Raw genomic sequence first — 15,239 nt, forward strand, 5'->3', positions numbered from 1 at the left:
ATAAAAATCAAACAAGATTTTGCTTGTGTATGTGGGCAAATGTGATTCCTTTCATCTCAAGAGTGAAGTCATGGCTTTCTGTCTGTAGAGTACATGTAATAACAGCGCAGACTCTTCCCACCCAGGCCCACTCACTGCCCCAGTGGAAGGGGCAGCCCCTCCTTGGCCCATGGCAAGGCTGCCCCTAAGCAGTTTCTGTGGGCAGAGATGGGCTGTGGTCTCCCCACTTCCTTTTAGTGGCCTCAGGGGGGCTAAGGGTCTGAGCCTCCCCATGTCACAGCCATTGGCCCCTCAGCAGTTTCTTGGAGGTCACCACTCCCCCTTTCTTCTCATCTTCGCACCCGATAGCTGCCTAGTTAACTTCTCAAATGCAAACTGGGTCCTACGCCTCCTCTGCCCCAAACCTGTGGTTCACATCCCCCACAGCCAGACTGCTCTGAGACACTCAGGGCCCCACGATCGGGCCCCAGCCTGCCTTTCCACACTCGCCCAGCCCCAGGACTAGCACAAGCTGCAGTGAGTGGAGGCAGGAGCTCAGCTCGTGGCCTCTCAGAGCCAGCTGAGGGTGCTTCTTCACGAACTTAGAAACCATACGGAAATGGTCCATGAACTTGAATACCTAAAACTTAGACACTTAAGTGGAAAAATTACCACAAACTCAAAAGATGGACAATCAGGAAAAATATATTTGTAACAAAAATGAGAGACAAATAGTTGGTTTATCTTTTAAACGAAGAGTTTGTACCTATCGATGAAAAAGAGAAAACGTGAGAGGAAAACAGGTAGAGGATATAACACTCAACCTCACCCAACAGTAAGATGATAGTCATGGAGACAAAAATAAAATGCTATTTATGGCCCTCATGTTGGCATCCACATGGAGCTCTGAGGGCACCAGGCAGAAGGACCAGCACCCGCAGAGGCCCTGTGGTGGGATGAGCTGCTCTGCTGGAGGGCAGGTGAGAAGTGGGTGTGGCTGGAGCATTTGGTGGGAAGGGAGATTGCGGGGAGGGCGGACAAGGCATAGCATCAGAGGCGTGGGTACCCATCAAAGCAACTGGGGTATTAGCAGGAGTATTCGATGATCTATTTTTTTATTTTTATTTTTTAATTAATTAATTTATATATATATATATATTTTTGGCTGCACTGGGTCTTTTTTGCTGCAGGCGAGCTTTCTCTAGTTGCAGCAAGCGGGGATTACTTACTCTTTGTTGCGGTCCGCGGGCTTCTCATTGCCGTGGCTTCTCTTGTCATAGAGCACAGGCTCTAGGGCATGCAGTCTTCAGTAGTTGTGGTGCGCGGGCTTCAGTAGTTGTGGCTCACAGGCCCTAGAGCGCAAGCTCAGTAGTTGTGGCACACGGGCTTAGTTGCTCCACGGTATATGGGATTTTCCCCGACCATGGATTGAACCCGTGTCCCCTTCACTGGCAGGCAGATTCTCAGCCACTGCGCCACCAGGGAAGTCCCTGATCTAACTGTCTTTAAAAATCACTTTGGCTGCTGAGTGGAGGATGGACTAAAGGGGAGGCACTCTACAATGGGGCCGCTCCTTCAAGGGCATTTGGGCTGTATCTACCTAAATTTCAAACACACATACCCCAAGACCTTACCTTAGCAGTCCCACTAAATATTTGATCCTTAACTTCTGTGAAAATGTTCCAAGATATAGAACAAGGATGTCACTGCAACATTGCTTATAATGGTCCCAAACAAGTGACAGCCTAAACCTCTATCAGGAGGGAAGTTGTATAATACCTGTATCTCCAATAGTGCCATACTCTGCAGCCTTTCAGAGACGGGGCAGTGCTAATGGTGCTGGTCTGACGTGTCCTCTGAGGTATAATAAATGCGTTGTTTTTATAAAAAGCAACTTGAAGTACAGTGTGTATAGAGTTACTACTTGCATTAAAAAAAAAAAAAAGTTGTACAGCTATATGTGCATGCACAGGGAAAATATCCTTGAGGATGCCCAGGAATCAGGTAGACATTTGTTGCCCCTGGGGAGGAGAACTGAGGAGTAAGCCCTTTATTTTTACTTTATACCTTCCTCGGCACTGTTTGAATTGTAAAATAGCCTTCTTAGGAAGGCTAAGCCAGGCTGGACCCAGGAAGGGCACACCTTGGCTTTGGTGTCAAGAGGTAATGGGAAGCCCCCTTATGTCCCCTCTCCTCCGTGGAGGCACCTGATCCCATCGAGGGGGTCAGGTTCCAGGGGCAGGGCCAACAGTCTGTCATGTCCTTCTGACCCCGGGGCCATGGCTGAACCAGAACTCACCCTGGCTGTCTTGCGGATGCAGGCAGAGTTCTGGGCTGAGGGCCGGGCAGAGGGACAGGCATGATGGGCTGGGGACGGTTGACCAAGATCAGTGGGCTCTGACCCCATTCCACTCTTGCCAAGAGCACATCCAGCCCAGTTGCAGGTCAGACTCCTCCCCTAGCGGAGGGCAGCCCAGCCTCTTCCTGCCCTGCACCTGGGAAGCAGCAGCCTTTCTGATGACTGGTTACCAGCTGCACCACCACCACCTTCCAGCACCACCGATTGCTCAGACCTGCAGAGTCTCTGCAAGGACCCTGCCTCGTGGCAGGGGGGCGGGGGGAGCACACCAGACCCCACCTCCCTACACAGCGCCTTCGAGGCTGGGAGTACATCCTGCAAAAAGCATTCAGTGAGCCCCAAAGGGGATGCGAGGTGACACGCAAACTCCCCCAAGGCTCAGGAAAACCAGGAAACATGGAAATCCTGCCCTGGAAGGATCCACATCTTCCAGCATGTCAGGGCCTGGGGCCTCAAGTTCTCTGCATCCCTTAGTACCTGACACTGTTTCCCACCCTTTGCAGAATGGAGCAGTCAAAGGGAAATGGAGGGGGTGTATTAGTTATAACAGCACTTGGAGAATCACAGAAACTGCTCACTGCACCCACTTCTGCTCAGTAACAGACCCTGCTTTTGTTGGTGCATCAGCTCCCAGCCTCCCTTACAGGGAGCGGTGGCCCTGGGACTGAGCTCAGCCAGGGACAGTGTGGAGATGCCTGAGTAGGGCTTGGGGAAGGTCCATCAAAGGGCTGACTCATCAGGAGCCTCTTTGACCCTGCCCCTGCCTCCCTGGTCCTTGCTGGAGCAAGAGGGCAGGGCTCCCCTGGGGGTGCAGGGAGGGCCTGGGAGAGTGATAGAGAGGCAGCCCTCCACGCCAGCCCTGGCTGCCTCCCTTCAGGCTCCTTGTCACCTCCTAGACAAGGAAAGTACTTTCTTGTTTAAGAAAATATTTTCCAGCTCTCTGTTACTAGGAGCCAAATGCAATTCATAAACTTTCAGGTACATTTTCCACTAGCCGAAACACAGCCCTGAGACCTAACAGGTAATGACCTGGAGCTGGTCCTAACAAGCATCTGTTCAACTTTGGGCAGAGGGACCTGAGCAACAAGGGACTGGAACATTCTGTGGCCAGACAAGCCTGAGAGCTTACTTCTGCATCGTGAGCGTTGGGTATGGCCTGTAGATCTTGTCCCTGGAGCAACCACAGTTACAGAGGTGGGTCTGGGGCTTCATCCTAGTTGTCCAAACGCCAAAACTAAGGCTGTGGCATCCTGCAAGTTTAAACCTTCTACCCCAGGCAAGCTACCCCTCCCCTGTGGCTCTGTTTCCTACTCCGTGACATGGCCATGACAGGTCTTACCCTCCGTCAGGTTTGGTTCGGGACCAAGAGAGATAAGTATGTGACAGTCCAGCCCCACTCCTGACCTAGGGCCAAGACTCTCTCCCTGCCCCCCAGTCATGATTACCATGTCCCCTACCTGGGATGGGTACCCAGGACCCTCACCCAGGGGGACACAAAAGTCCTCTCTGCGAACTGCTTAAGGGAAACACAAGTGGTTCTGTTCTTGTGAAACAGCCCAACTTTAAGAATAAATCTGTTTTTTTCTGAAGTATCAAGAAGACTTCTCCTAACACCTTTATTTGAGAATTGAGTTAAGGTGTAACACACATCACAATAGATGAAAGCTGGTGTATGGATGTTAAGAAGGCAATAGGAGGGCTTCCCTGGTGGCACAGTGGTTGAGAGTCCGCCTGCCGATGCAGGGGACATGGGTTCATGCCCCACTCCGGGAAGATCCCACATGCCGCGGAGCGGCTGGGCCCGTGAGCCATGGCTGCTGAGCCTGCGCGTCCGGAGCCTGTGCTCCGCAACAGGAGGGGCCGCAACAGTGAGAGGCCCGCGTATAACAAAAAAAAAAAAAGAAGGCAATAGGAATGTTTAGGAGTCCTGTTGGGAGCACATACTTTAAAAAATGAAATAGGAGTAATGAATAGGCACACAAATAAAATAAAATAAATTTCCACTTTGCCATCCATGGTCTGTGTCATCCTCAAGGCAATCACCAATGCTCCCCAATCTTCTGGGCCTGTGATCTGGCTGCATCTTCCACCCCCAGCCTTCAGGAGAGACCATGTGACTAGTTCTGGCAAACAGGGCATGGGGTGAGTGGAAGGAGTGCCCATCACCTGGTGTGAGAGCACTGCATTATCTGTGTGAGACCCTCCAGGGTGCTCCCCACTCTGTCTCCAGGACCTGCAGCTATAGTTGGTCATTGTTCAATCAGCCTGAGTCCTGGAGAGGTGACTCAGAGTGCCCCAACACCCCGCCATGGACACAGAGCAAGAGCAAGAAGTGAACCTTGTGGTTTGTTACCCAGGTTCACCTGGCCATCCTGCTTGATACAGGATGCCGACGTCCCATGCCCACCCCCCCCAGCAAACTCATACGTGGGTATCACGCCCTTGGCACCAGGCTCCACGGTGCTGTCCACTCTGCTTTGCTGTCTTCCCCAGACTGAGAGCTTCTCGAGAAAAGGGACAGGCAGGAGAGGTCTAAATGGGCAAAAAAGGCTCATCCTAAAAGAAAGGTAAGGCATGGGGGAACAGCACAATAATTTGTGAAACTGGGAACATCCATGTGATATCACAGCCTTCAGCTGTGAGACCAAGAGTTGGGACACTTGGTTGCCTTGAGAGGTGAGTCAGATAGCTAGGATGGGCTTTTTAAATCATGAGTGTTACTTATTTAAAAAGTAAATCAAAACTAGTATATAAAATCGTCAAAAACATTTTGGAGCTCTGTCATTAAAAGTGACTTATATAGTAGCCCTTTCATACATCACCATTCTCACATACGCCTCTAGCTCTTAGATCTGGACCTACTGCACTTCTCCACCAAAATGAAGCAGGGCTCTTTGGAAGGCAGCTGATTCCATGTCTGCACACACTCACACACATACGCACAGACACACAAACACATGAACATACAAACACACACACAAAAGCATACACACACTATTTAAATAGAATGGACTTGAGGCAAGCTGGATATCCAAGGATTTCAGGGGTAGTATTCAAAGGACAAAGGGGTCCACCTTAAAGGGAGGGGCTCACTCAGGCTGAGTTGTGGTGATATGTTAACTAGTTAACTGAATAGTACGTGTTAGGGAAGCATTGACCAAAACCACCCACCTTGACCAGGCACAGTGATAACCACTTGTGTCAGCTGTCTTGCAACAGGAGGTCCTGATAAGGAACATGGTGCTGCCACCAAAAACCAGGAGAATATGGGAGGGGCTGAAAGGAGGAAGGAGATACCAGTCCATATGTCCTACCAATCTCCCAGAATCCTTCTTTCTGGAATCCATCTTGGCTGAGATGTGAGCACCACCAGGAAGAACCCTGAGTCAGACTGTGGGCCAAGCAAAGTGGCAAGAGACAACCCAGAAACTAACCCCATTACCATAAAACTTGAGACTGTGAGCCACATGGCAGATTAGTTCTCCTGGGTTTCCTTACCCTGCTGCTCTCTGCCCAGGCACCCCTTCCCAATAAAGTCTTTTGCTTTGTCAGCACATGTCTCCTCGGACAATTCATTTCCGAGTGTTAGACAAGAGCCCACTCTTGGGCCCCGGAAGGGGTCCCACTTCCTGCAACACAAGTTGTAAAAAGTTGGAATGATACTGTTACTAAGTCCAAGCTTGCTCTGCTCACCACACGACAAGCCAACAAGTCGGAGATGAGCTGTTGAGGCAAGGAAGACAACTTTATTTGGAAAGCTGGCAGACTAAGAAGATGGTGGGCTAGGGTCCCCAAAAACCATCTTATCAGGGTCTGGATGCCAGTTTCTTTTATAGAATCAGAGAGCGAGAGGCAGTGGGGAAGTAAAGTAAAAAGGGCCATCAGCCTTACGAAACATCTCCTGGGGGGACCAGCCTCAGTGAAGGGATGTGTTAATTTCTTCTTTCTTGCAGCCATTCACAGGTGGGCAGGATCAGATTGTCTCCCTGTGAGCTGAACAGAGGCACTTTAGTTTAACATTGGGGCAGAGGGGCAGGCTTCCCTGAGGCAGGGTATGATTATAATAACAAAAGCAACGAAAAGCAAAGTTAAAGTCAAAGAAACAGATCCAACATGGAGTCCGATTTAGCTCTTCCCAGTTACAATTCCCCACTGTCAATGTCCATTCCACAATCTTGTAGGATAAGGGGCAATGACCACTCTTAGCTACTTCCTGCTGTGTAGGGGCAGTGATGGGTGATCGTGGAATGGAATTCATCAGCACTGGGCAGGGGATAATTCTTAGAATTTTTAGTAAATAGTACAATTCTCAATTATTTGGACCTGATGCTGTGCTATTCAGTAGAACAGGATTAAACAAGTAGATGGACCCATCCTTCTCCATCTATAAGGAAATTGCAATCTCAACACATCCTTTTTGAAGAGCAACCTTTAGTCTTCTAAGGGTTCACAAACCCACTGCTCTCCAAGCCTCTCAGGAGTTGGGTCGTCTTCTGATGATGGTGGTGCAGCTTTAATCCAAATATGATGAATCCAAGGTTTTATCCCAGCCAATTTGACAGATTAATGCATGGTGAGTAATACCACATGTGGTCCTGTCCACCTTGCAGTCAGCTGGTGCTCAGGCCCTTGTTCTCTCCAGGTTTTAAGGAGGACTCGATCTCTGGGTCAGAAAGGATGCAAAGCTACCTCAGTTGGATAGGCAGATCTGCTGGAAGCAAACTCATGAACAGAGGTTAGTATAGTGCCCAAAGCTTTAACATAATTAGCAACAGCTATGTCTTTCAGAGCATTTACAGATTCCCCTGCCCGGGCAGACACCTAGAATGGCCTACCATACAATATTTCATAGGGGCTTAATTTAACCCTGCTTCTGGAAGCCACTCTGATCCATAACAGGGTAACTGGCAATGCCTTATCCTAAGTTATATTAGCCTCTTGACATATGTCAGCAATGCTCCTTTTCAACGTATGATTCATTTTCTCAGATTTTCCTGTTGATTGTGGTCTCCAGGATGAATGTAACTTCCTATTAATTTGCAGTGCTTTAGCCACTTATTGGGTTATGCTAGAGACAAAAGCAGGTCCATTATCACTCTGGAGGGTGTTAGGTAGTCCAAACTGGGGAATAATTTCCTTAAGGAGGACTTTAACCACTTGGGAGGCTTTTTCTGTCTGGGTGGGATATGCTTCCACCCATCCTGAAAAAGTGTCCACACACACCAACAGGTATCTGAAGTTTCCCTCAATTTAAGGTATTTGAGTAAAGTCTATTTGCCAGTCCTCTGTGAGGCAGGTCGCTCTGTGCTGGGGCCCCATCTGGGGAGGTCTGACAACAGTTTTAGGGTTATTTTTAGCACAAATGATACAATTCCGAGTGACTCGCTGGATGGTCTTTTGTAGGTGAGTTCCCATTATATAATTTTAAATCCATTGCAGGTGGCATCTCTCCCATAATGGGTACTATCATGAATGTGCTTCAGCACAGTGTCCAAGAGGGCCTCAGGAATCAAAACAGTTCCTAGTGCATTACATTTCCAGCCAGGTGAGTTACGGTCAAGAGTGAAACCCCACTCCTTGGCCCTCTCCTGTTCTTTTCTGAATACACTGGCTGATATTTTGACAAGTCAATCTGCGGAAGAAGTGACCCTATCATGGCTTGATAATTACCTTTCTTTGCTGCTTTCTTTGCAGCTTGGTCAGCTAACCAGGTGCCCTTTATTGTGTGAGTCTCACCCTTCTGGTGGCCTGGGCAGTGCATTACGGCCACTTGTGAGGGATTATGGACTGCTTCTAATAGTGACAGGATTTCAGAAGCAGGTTTTGTGCCTTTATTGTTTGAAGTGAGAAGCCTCCTTCCTTTCCAGATTGCCCCCTGAGCATGCACCACAGAAAATGCATAGCGGGAGTCTGTATATATTTACTCGCTTCCCTTTAGCGAGGAGCAGGGCTCTTGTCAGAGCAATGATTTCTGCCTTCTGAGCTGAGCTCCCCGGGGGCAGGGCTTTTGCTTCAACAATCCTTTTAAGTGTTACCACCTGGCTTGTGGTTATATACCCGTCATGTCGCCTACCTTTGTCCATGAAGCTGCTTCCATCGGTGAACAATTCCATATCTGGCTCAGCCAAGGGTAGGTCCATTAAGTCTGGTCTGCTAGAGTACACTAGCTCAATGACGTGTAGGCAGTCATGCTCTGGGGATTGTGCAGCATCAATCAGGAGCAATGTGGCTGGATTTAGGGCTGAAGTGACTTGAAGTCTTACGTTGGGATTGTCCAGGAGAACGGCTTGGTACTTTCCCATTCTCCCAAAAGTCAGCCAATAGGCCCCTTTCTGTTCCAGCAAAGAAAGGACATGGTGAGGAACATACACAGTGGTGGGTTGCCCTAGGGTAAACTTCTCAGCTTCCTGAAATCTGTCACAAGTAGCTGCTACAGCTTGAAGGCCAGGAGGCCACCCCTTAATAGTCTGTTCTAGTTGTTTTGAGAAGTAAGCAACAGGTCGGGGGATATTCCTCAGAGTTTGAATTAACACCCCAAAGCTTATGCCTTGTCTCTCATGTACATACAGTTTGAAAGGTTTCTTTAAGTCTGGTAGTCCCAAAGCCAGGGCTGAGACTAACTTCGTTTTTATCGTTTCAAAGGCTGTTTGGCACTCTTTAGTCCAAGTAAGGGGCTCAAGATCATGTCCCTTCAGTGCCTCATAGAGGGGCTTTACGATGAGCCCATTGCTTGGGATCCAAATCCGACAGAACCCTGCCATTCCCAGAAAGCCTCTCAGTTGTCTGTGGGTCTTGGATGCTCCTAAGCCTGCAATTGCCTGCTTTCTGTCAGGCAAAAGATCCTGCTGTCCTTGAGAGAGGACAAAGCCCAGATACGTGACTTGCTGTTTGCATATCCGGGCCTTTTTCTGGGAGACCTTATATCCACAATTAGCCAAATAGTTCAGGGTTCTGATAGTATTTTGTAGACATTTATCGTATGTAGGGCTCACTATGTGCAAGTCGTCCACATATTGGAGCAAGAGTCCTTCGTCCAATATTAAGTCTCTAAGGTCTCTAGACAACGTCTCCCCAAACAAGGTAGGGGAATTCTTAACTCCTTGAGTCAGGACTGTCCAACAATACTGTTGGACTACCTGCGTTTCTGGGTCTTGCCATTCAACAGCAAATAGCTGCTGTGATTCTTCTACAATAAGAATGCAGAAAAAAGCATCTTTCAAGTCCAAGACTGAGAACCAGCCGTATTCTCCCAGAATAGTTGTGAGCAGAGTGTATGGATTAGGCAGCACAGGGTGTAAGTCCTGGACTACTTCATTAATAGCCCTCAAGTCTTGGACAAAGCGATACTCTGCTGAGTTTGGCTTTTTGACCGGAAAGATAAGGGTGTTATATGGGGACCTGCAAGGTCTAATCAGTCCTGTTTTCAAAAACTTCTCCAGGATTGGCTGAATTCCCTTTTTTTTTTTTTTGCGGTACGCGGGCCTCTCACTGTTGTGGCCTCTCCGGTTGCGGAGCACGGGCTCCGGACGCGCAGGCTCAGCGGCCATGGCTCACAGGCCTAGCCGCTCCGCAGCATGTGGGATCTTCCCGGACTGGGGCACGAACCCGTGTCCCCTGCATCGGCAGGCAGACTCCCAACCACTGCGCCACCAGGGAAGCCCTGAATTCCCTTTTGAGCCTTTTGTTTCAAAGGATATTGTTTTAGATTAGGTGTTTTTGGCCTTCCCCGGAGTGCCATCAGCCCACACTTCCAGCCTTACCTTTTCGTAGACCTCTGTGGGAAAAAGCCCTGTCTCCTTCTCTGGGGTTTCCATGAGTACCATTTGTAGGCTTAAAGTGTGCTCCGGTGGGACCCTGATGTCAAGCTGTTCTGGCGAAAAGGTTACTTGAGTGTTTAATTTACAAAGGAGATCTTGTCGCAGAAGGGGAATTGGACACTCTGGCATATATAAGAAGCTATGTCCCCCAGTTGGCATTCTAGAGCTTATAGAAACAAATGGTTCTCTACTTCTCCAGAAACTCCCATGACCAAGATAGACTGAGATGTTTTCTGTGCCACCTTGGTGTTTACCACAGAATATGTGACACCCATATCTATTAGAAAGTCAATCAACTTGTTCCCCACTGTCAATGTTACCCAGGGGTCTTGTGGGGAAATTAGAATCAGACGCCTCAGGTCCAAGGACCTCTTCATTCATTATCAGATTGCTCCTCTCTTTCTACCATATGAGAGGCTCCTGTCTTCTATTATTCTTTCATCAAGGGCATTTTCTTTTCCAATGCCCTTCCTCCTTGCAGTAAGCACATTGCTCCTTCCCCAGTGGTGTCTTACCTTCCTTTAGGTTACTCACCTTCTGGGAATTCAATGCTGCTGCCAGAAAAGGTACATTCCGTTTTGCATCTTCTTGCTTTTGTCATTGTTCCCTGTTGTTGAATACTTTAAAAGCAACATCTACTAATTGAGAAGGGTTCATTCCAAATACACCATCTAACTTCTGTAATTTTTTCCTAATATCTGGGGTGCTTTGCCCAATGAAAGTCATACATTCTCAGGGGTCTCGGGGTCTGCATCCATGTAGCGCTTATAAGCTTGATAAATCCTTTCCAGGAACTCTGATAGATCCTCATTTGGCTTTTGTTTTATCTCCTGAATCTTGTTTAAGCTCTTTTGTCTAGATACCCCCTTTTGAAGACCCACTAAAACACATCCCCTGTAGTGTTCTAGAAGTGGCATGCCCCCATTATCAGGATCCCAGTGAGGCTCAGCAATAGGGACTGCCAAATTTGCTTCTGGCGTTCCATTTGGATCCACTAAATGGAGCTGGTGCACTTCCTCTCTACCATCCTCCTTTCATCCTCAGTAGTCATTATATTCATAAGAGTGTGAATGTCTGCCCAAGTGGGATGGTAAGTGGCAAATATTGAGGTGAAAAGTTCAGCCATATGGAGTGGGTCCTCTCAGTAAGCAGGGTTATGGTTTTTCCAGTTAAGCAAATCCTAAGTCGGGAATGGATTCTGCATCCATAGGAGCCCAGCTGGCTGGCCATTTGCATTACAGACTCCTACAGGGTATCAGCGCAAGGGAAATTGCCTTGCTGCGGAAGTTGCTCTCAGTCCAAATTGGGTGCCCTGTCGGGTCTTAGATGGTGATACTAAACCAGGTCCCTCTGCCACCGGGGTTACCATAGAAACTGCTATTCAATCCCCATGAGTGGGGGAAGCAAGAGGTAGTGAAAGGGGTGAATATGTTGGCGCCATAGGGTGGGGCAGTTGGAACAACTGCCAGTGCATGCAGCCTGCTCGGCCAGTGGGGTAGCTGGATGGGCCACAGCGGGTGTTTAAGCACTGGAATAATATGTCCCCACTCTCGTTTCCCCCCCCTTCCCCTTGTAGAACAGGTTCTCCCTTGGGTTTCCTTTCAGACCGTTGTACCATAAGGTGGCAGTCCTCTGACTCCTTCTTCCTGATGCAATAGCATAAATGCTTCTACATATGGAATCTGACCTCTTTTCCCTGCTCTTTTGCAAAACACTCTTCTAACTGCCAGATCGTATGATAATTGAGTGAGCCATTCAGGGGCCCGTCGTTCTTCTGATCCTAACATATATTGGGTCCATACCCTATTACAATAGTATATCATGTCTTTCTTAGTCATAGGCTCATAGCTATGTTTTGCCCATTTATCTAATATATGCTCCAAAGGGCTATCCTTCAGGATAGATGGAGTATTTCCCTTTTTGATAAGTTTGATAACACCAAAACATGAAAGACGCAGACAAATTCCAACACAAAAAGCACAAACAAATTCTAGCATCAATGCACACAAAACCAAAAGAAAACCAAGACCAAAACCGACGAACTAGTTCCCAGTGAACCAGTTCCCAAAATCAGGTAGAGTCCAACAATTCCCCTCTCCAACAGGGTACCCCGACCAAACTGGCTTGTCCCGTAAAGGAAAAGCCCAAACTGAGGGGGGAATATGTTCCCAGTGTGCACGCCAGAGCGACTTACCGTCCAAAATCAAACTGAGTCCGACGACTCCTAGAAGTTTGTTGGTTCCTTGCTTCAACTGCCAAGCGCTGGGGTAGCTGGTGTCGCTTCAGGGTACTTTGAAGTGAAGATCCTCAGGACAAATGGACCTGGCAGCTGCTAGGGTCTTGCCCCAATATTCCTTGACTGGGGCCAGCTAGCCATGAGCCACAAGGCTCCTGACTGGCTAAGCCAAATTTGTTACCGAGTCCAAGCTTGCTCTGCTTGCCGCACGACAGGCCAGTAAATCAGAGACAAGGTGTTGAGGCAAAGAAGACGACTTTATTCAGAAAGCCAGCAGTCTGAGAGATGGAGGGCTAGGGCCCCCAAAAACCATCTTATCAGGGTATGGATGCCAGTTTCTTTTACAGAATCAGAGAGGGAGAGGCAGTGGGGAAGTAAAGTAAAAAGGGCCATCAGTCTAGCAAAACATCTCCCGGAAGGACCAGCCTCAGTGAGGGGATGTGTTAATTTCTTCTTTCTGGCAGCCATTCACAGGTGGGCAGGGTCAGATTGTCTCCCTGTGAGCTGAAGAGAGGCACTTTAGTTTAACATTCTGCCAGAAGCAGCAGGGTTCCCTGAGGCACGCCATTACGTATGATTATAATAACAAAAGCAACGAAAAGCAAAGGTTAAAGTCAAAGAAACAGATCCAACATGGAGTCCAATTTAGCTCTTCCCTGTTACAATACCAAAAAAAGAAGTTATTTACAGCATGTAAATTGTAGCTGTAATTTAAAAGATAAGTATAATTTATGAGCACTTTTAAAGACAAGTATTATATAAACCAGTATTGGCTCCTTCTAGTAAGTGTAGAATATTAGCTTGTAAAACATTTTTTTGAGCGGCAGCGGCGGCCGCAGCAGCGGGGTCTGCGGGCGGTCGGGGCTCCGGCCGGGGCGGCGGCACCATCTTGTGCCCGGGGCCGGTGGGGAGGCCGGGGAGGGGGCCCCGGGGGTCGCAGGAACGGCTTGGAGTCTGAGGAACTGGAGCCTGAGGAGCTGCTGCTAGAGCCCGAGCCTGAAGAGGAGCCGCCCGGCCCCGTGCCCCCCGCCCCGGGAGCTCCGGGCCCTGGGCCTGGCTCGGGAGCCCCCGGCAGCCAGGAGGAGGAGGAGCCGGGACTGGTCGAGGGTGACCCGGGGGACGGCACCACTGAGGACCTGGAGCTGGAAGCGATCAAAGCTGGAGTCAGGGAGAGGGAGGAAGAAGCTGAGAAGCTAAAGGAGCTACAGAACGAGGTAGAGAAGAAGATGAATATGAGTCCACCTCCAGGCAATGCTGGCCCAGTGATCATGTCCATTGAGGAGAAGATGGAGGCTGATGCCCGTTCCATCTATGTTGGCAATGTGGACAATGGTGCAACAGCAGAAGAGCTGGAAGCACACTTTAATGGCTGTGGTTCAGTCAACCATGTTACTATACTATGTGACTAATTTAGTGGCCATCCCAAAGGGTTTGCATATATAGAGTTCTCAGACAAACAGTCAGTGAGGACTTCCTTGGCCTTAGATGAGTCCTTATTTAGAGGAAGACAAATCAAGGTGATCCCAAAACGAACCAACAGACCAGGCATCAGCACAACAGACTGGAGGTTTCCCGCGAGCCCGATACTGTGCCCAGACCACCAACTACAACAGTTCCCGCTCTCGATTCTACATTGGTTTTAACAGCAGGCCCCAGGGTCGTGTCTACAGGGGCCGGGCTAGAGCAACATCATGGTATTCCCCCCACTAAAAAAAGTGTGTATTAGGAGGAGAGAGAGGAAAAAAAGAGGAAAGAAGGAGAAAAAAAAAAAGAATTAAAAGAAAAGAAAACACAGAAGATGACCTTGATGGAAAAAAATATTAAAAAAAAAAAAAAAAGATATACTGTGGAAGGGGGGAGAATCCCATAACTAACTGCTGAGGAGAGACCTGCTTTGGGGAGTAAGGGAAGGCCCAGGGAGTGGGGCAGGGGGCTGCTCATTCACTCTGGGGATTCGCCATGGACACGTCTCAACCGCGCAAGCTGCTCCCCCTGTTTCCCTGTCCCCCTTTGCTCCCTTGCAGGCTGCTCAAGGATAGGTGGGCATGGGTGGTAGGAGGGGTTTTTTTACCCAGGGCTCTGCAAGGACACCAAACTGTTCTGCTTGTTACCTTCCCTCCATCTTCTCCCTAGCTTTCACAGTCCCCTCCTGCCTGTTCCTGTCCTGCCAGGTCTACCACCCACCCCACCCCTCTTTTCTGGCTCCCTGCCCCTCCAGATTGCCTGGTGATCTATTTTGTTTCCTTTTGTGTTTCTTTTTCTGTTTTGAGTGTCTTTCTTTGCAGGTTTCTGTAGCCGGAAGATCTCTGATCTGCTCCCAGCAGCTCCAGTGTAAATTCCCCTTTCCCCTGGGGAAATGCACTACCTTGTTTTGGGGGATTTGGGGGTGTTTTTTGTTTTTCAGTTTTTTGTTTTGTTTTCCTTTACCTTTTTTTCCCTCTTATTTGGAGGGAATGGGAGGAAGTGGGGACAGGGAGGTGGGAGGTGGATTTTGTTTATTTTTTTAGCTCATTTCCAGGGGGTGGGAGTTTTTTATTTAATATGTGTCATGAATAAAGTTGTTTTTGAAAATAAAAAATAATAATAATAAAAAACATTTTTTAAATCTGTGTAAGAGGAAAACACAAACTCAGGAAAAGTCATCTTGAAAGGAGATGACTATTGCCCTTGATGACCAGCTAGAAACAGGGTCTGCCGTGAGTGGTGGGCAGATCCAAGAGGAGAGGGGCCTGCACTCTCACCCTTCTGCCTGGAAAGGAACCTCAAGTTGTCCTTTCTGGAAGATGTGAACAAGATGTGTTTCTCATGATGCTAGCAGAGCAGATCATCATAGCCTGTGGGTGGGACA

At 48.5% G+C, this 15,239-nt stretch overlaps 1 pseudogene; it reads left to right on the forward strand.

The window, feature by feature from the left end:
* The first annotated feature begins 8,400 nt into the window (after window positions 1-8,400).
* Window positions 8,401-14,978, forward strand: LOC132418737 (polyadenylate-binding protein 2 pseudogene; annotated as a pseudogene).
* Window positions 14,979-15,239: the final 261 nt, after the last annotated feature.

The sequence above is a fragment of the Delphinus delphis genome, chromosome 2 (genome assembly GCF_949987515.2).
Source record: "Delphinus delphis chromosome 2, mDelDel1.2, whole genome shotgun sequence".
In the NCBI taxonomy this organism is placed as follows: domain Eukaryota; kingdom Metazoa; phylum Chordata; class Mammalia; order Artiodactyla; family Delphinidae; genus Delphinus; species Delphinus delphis.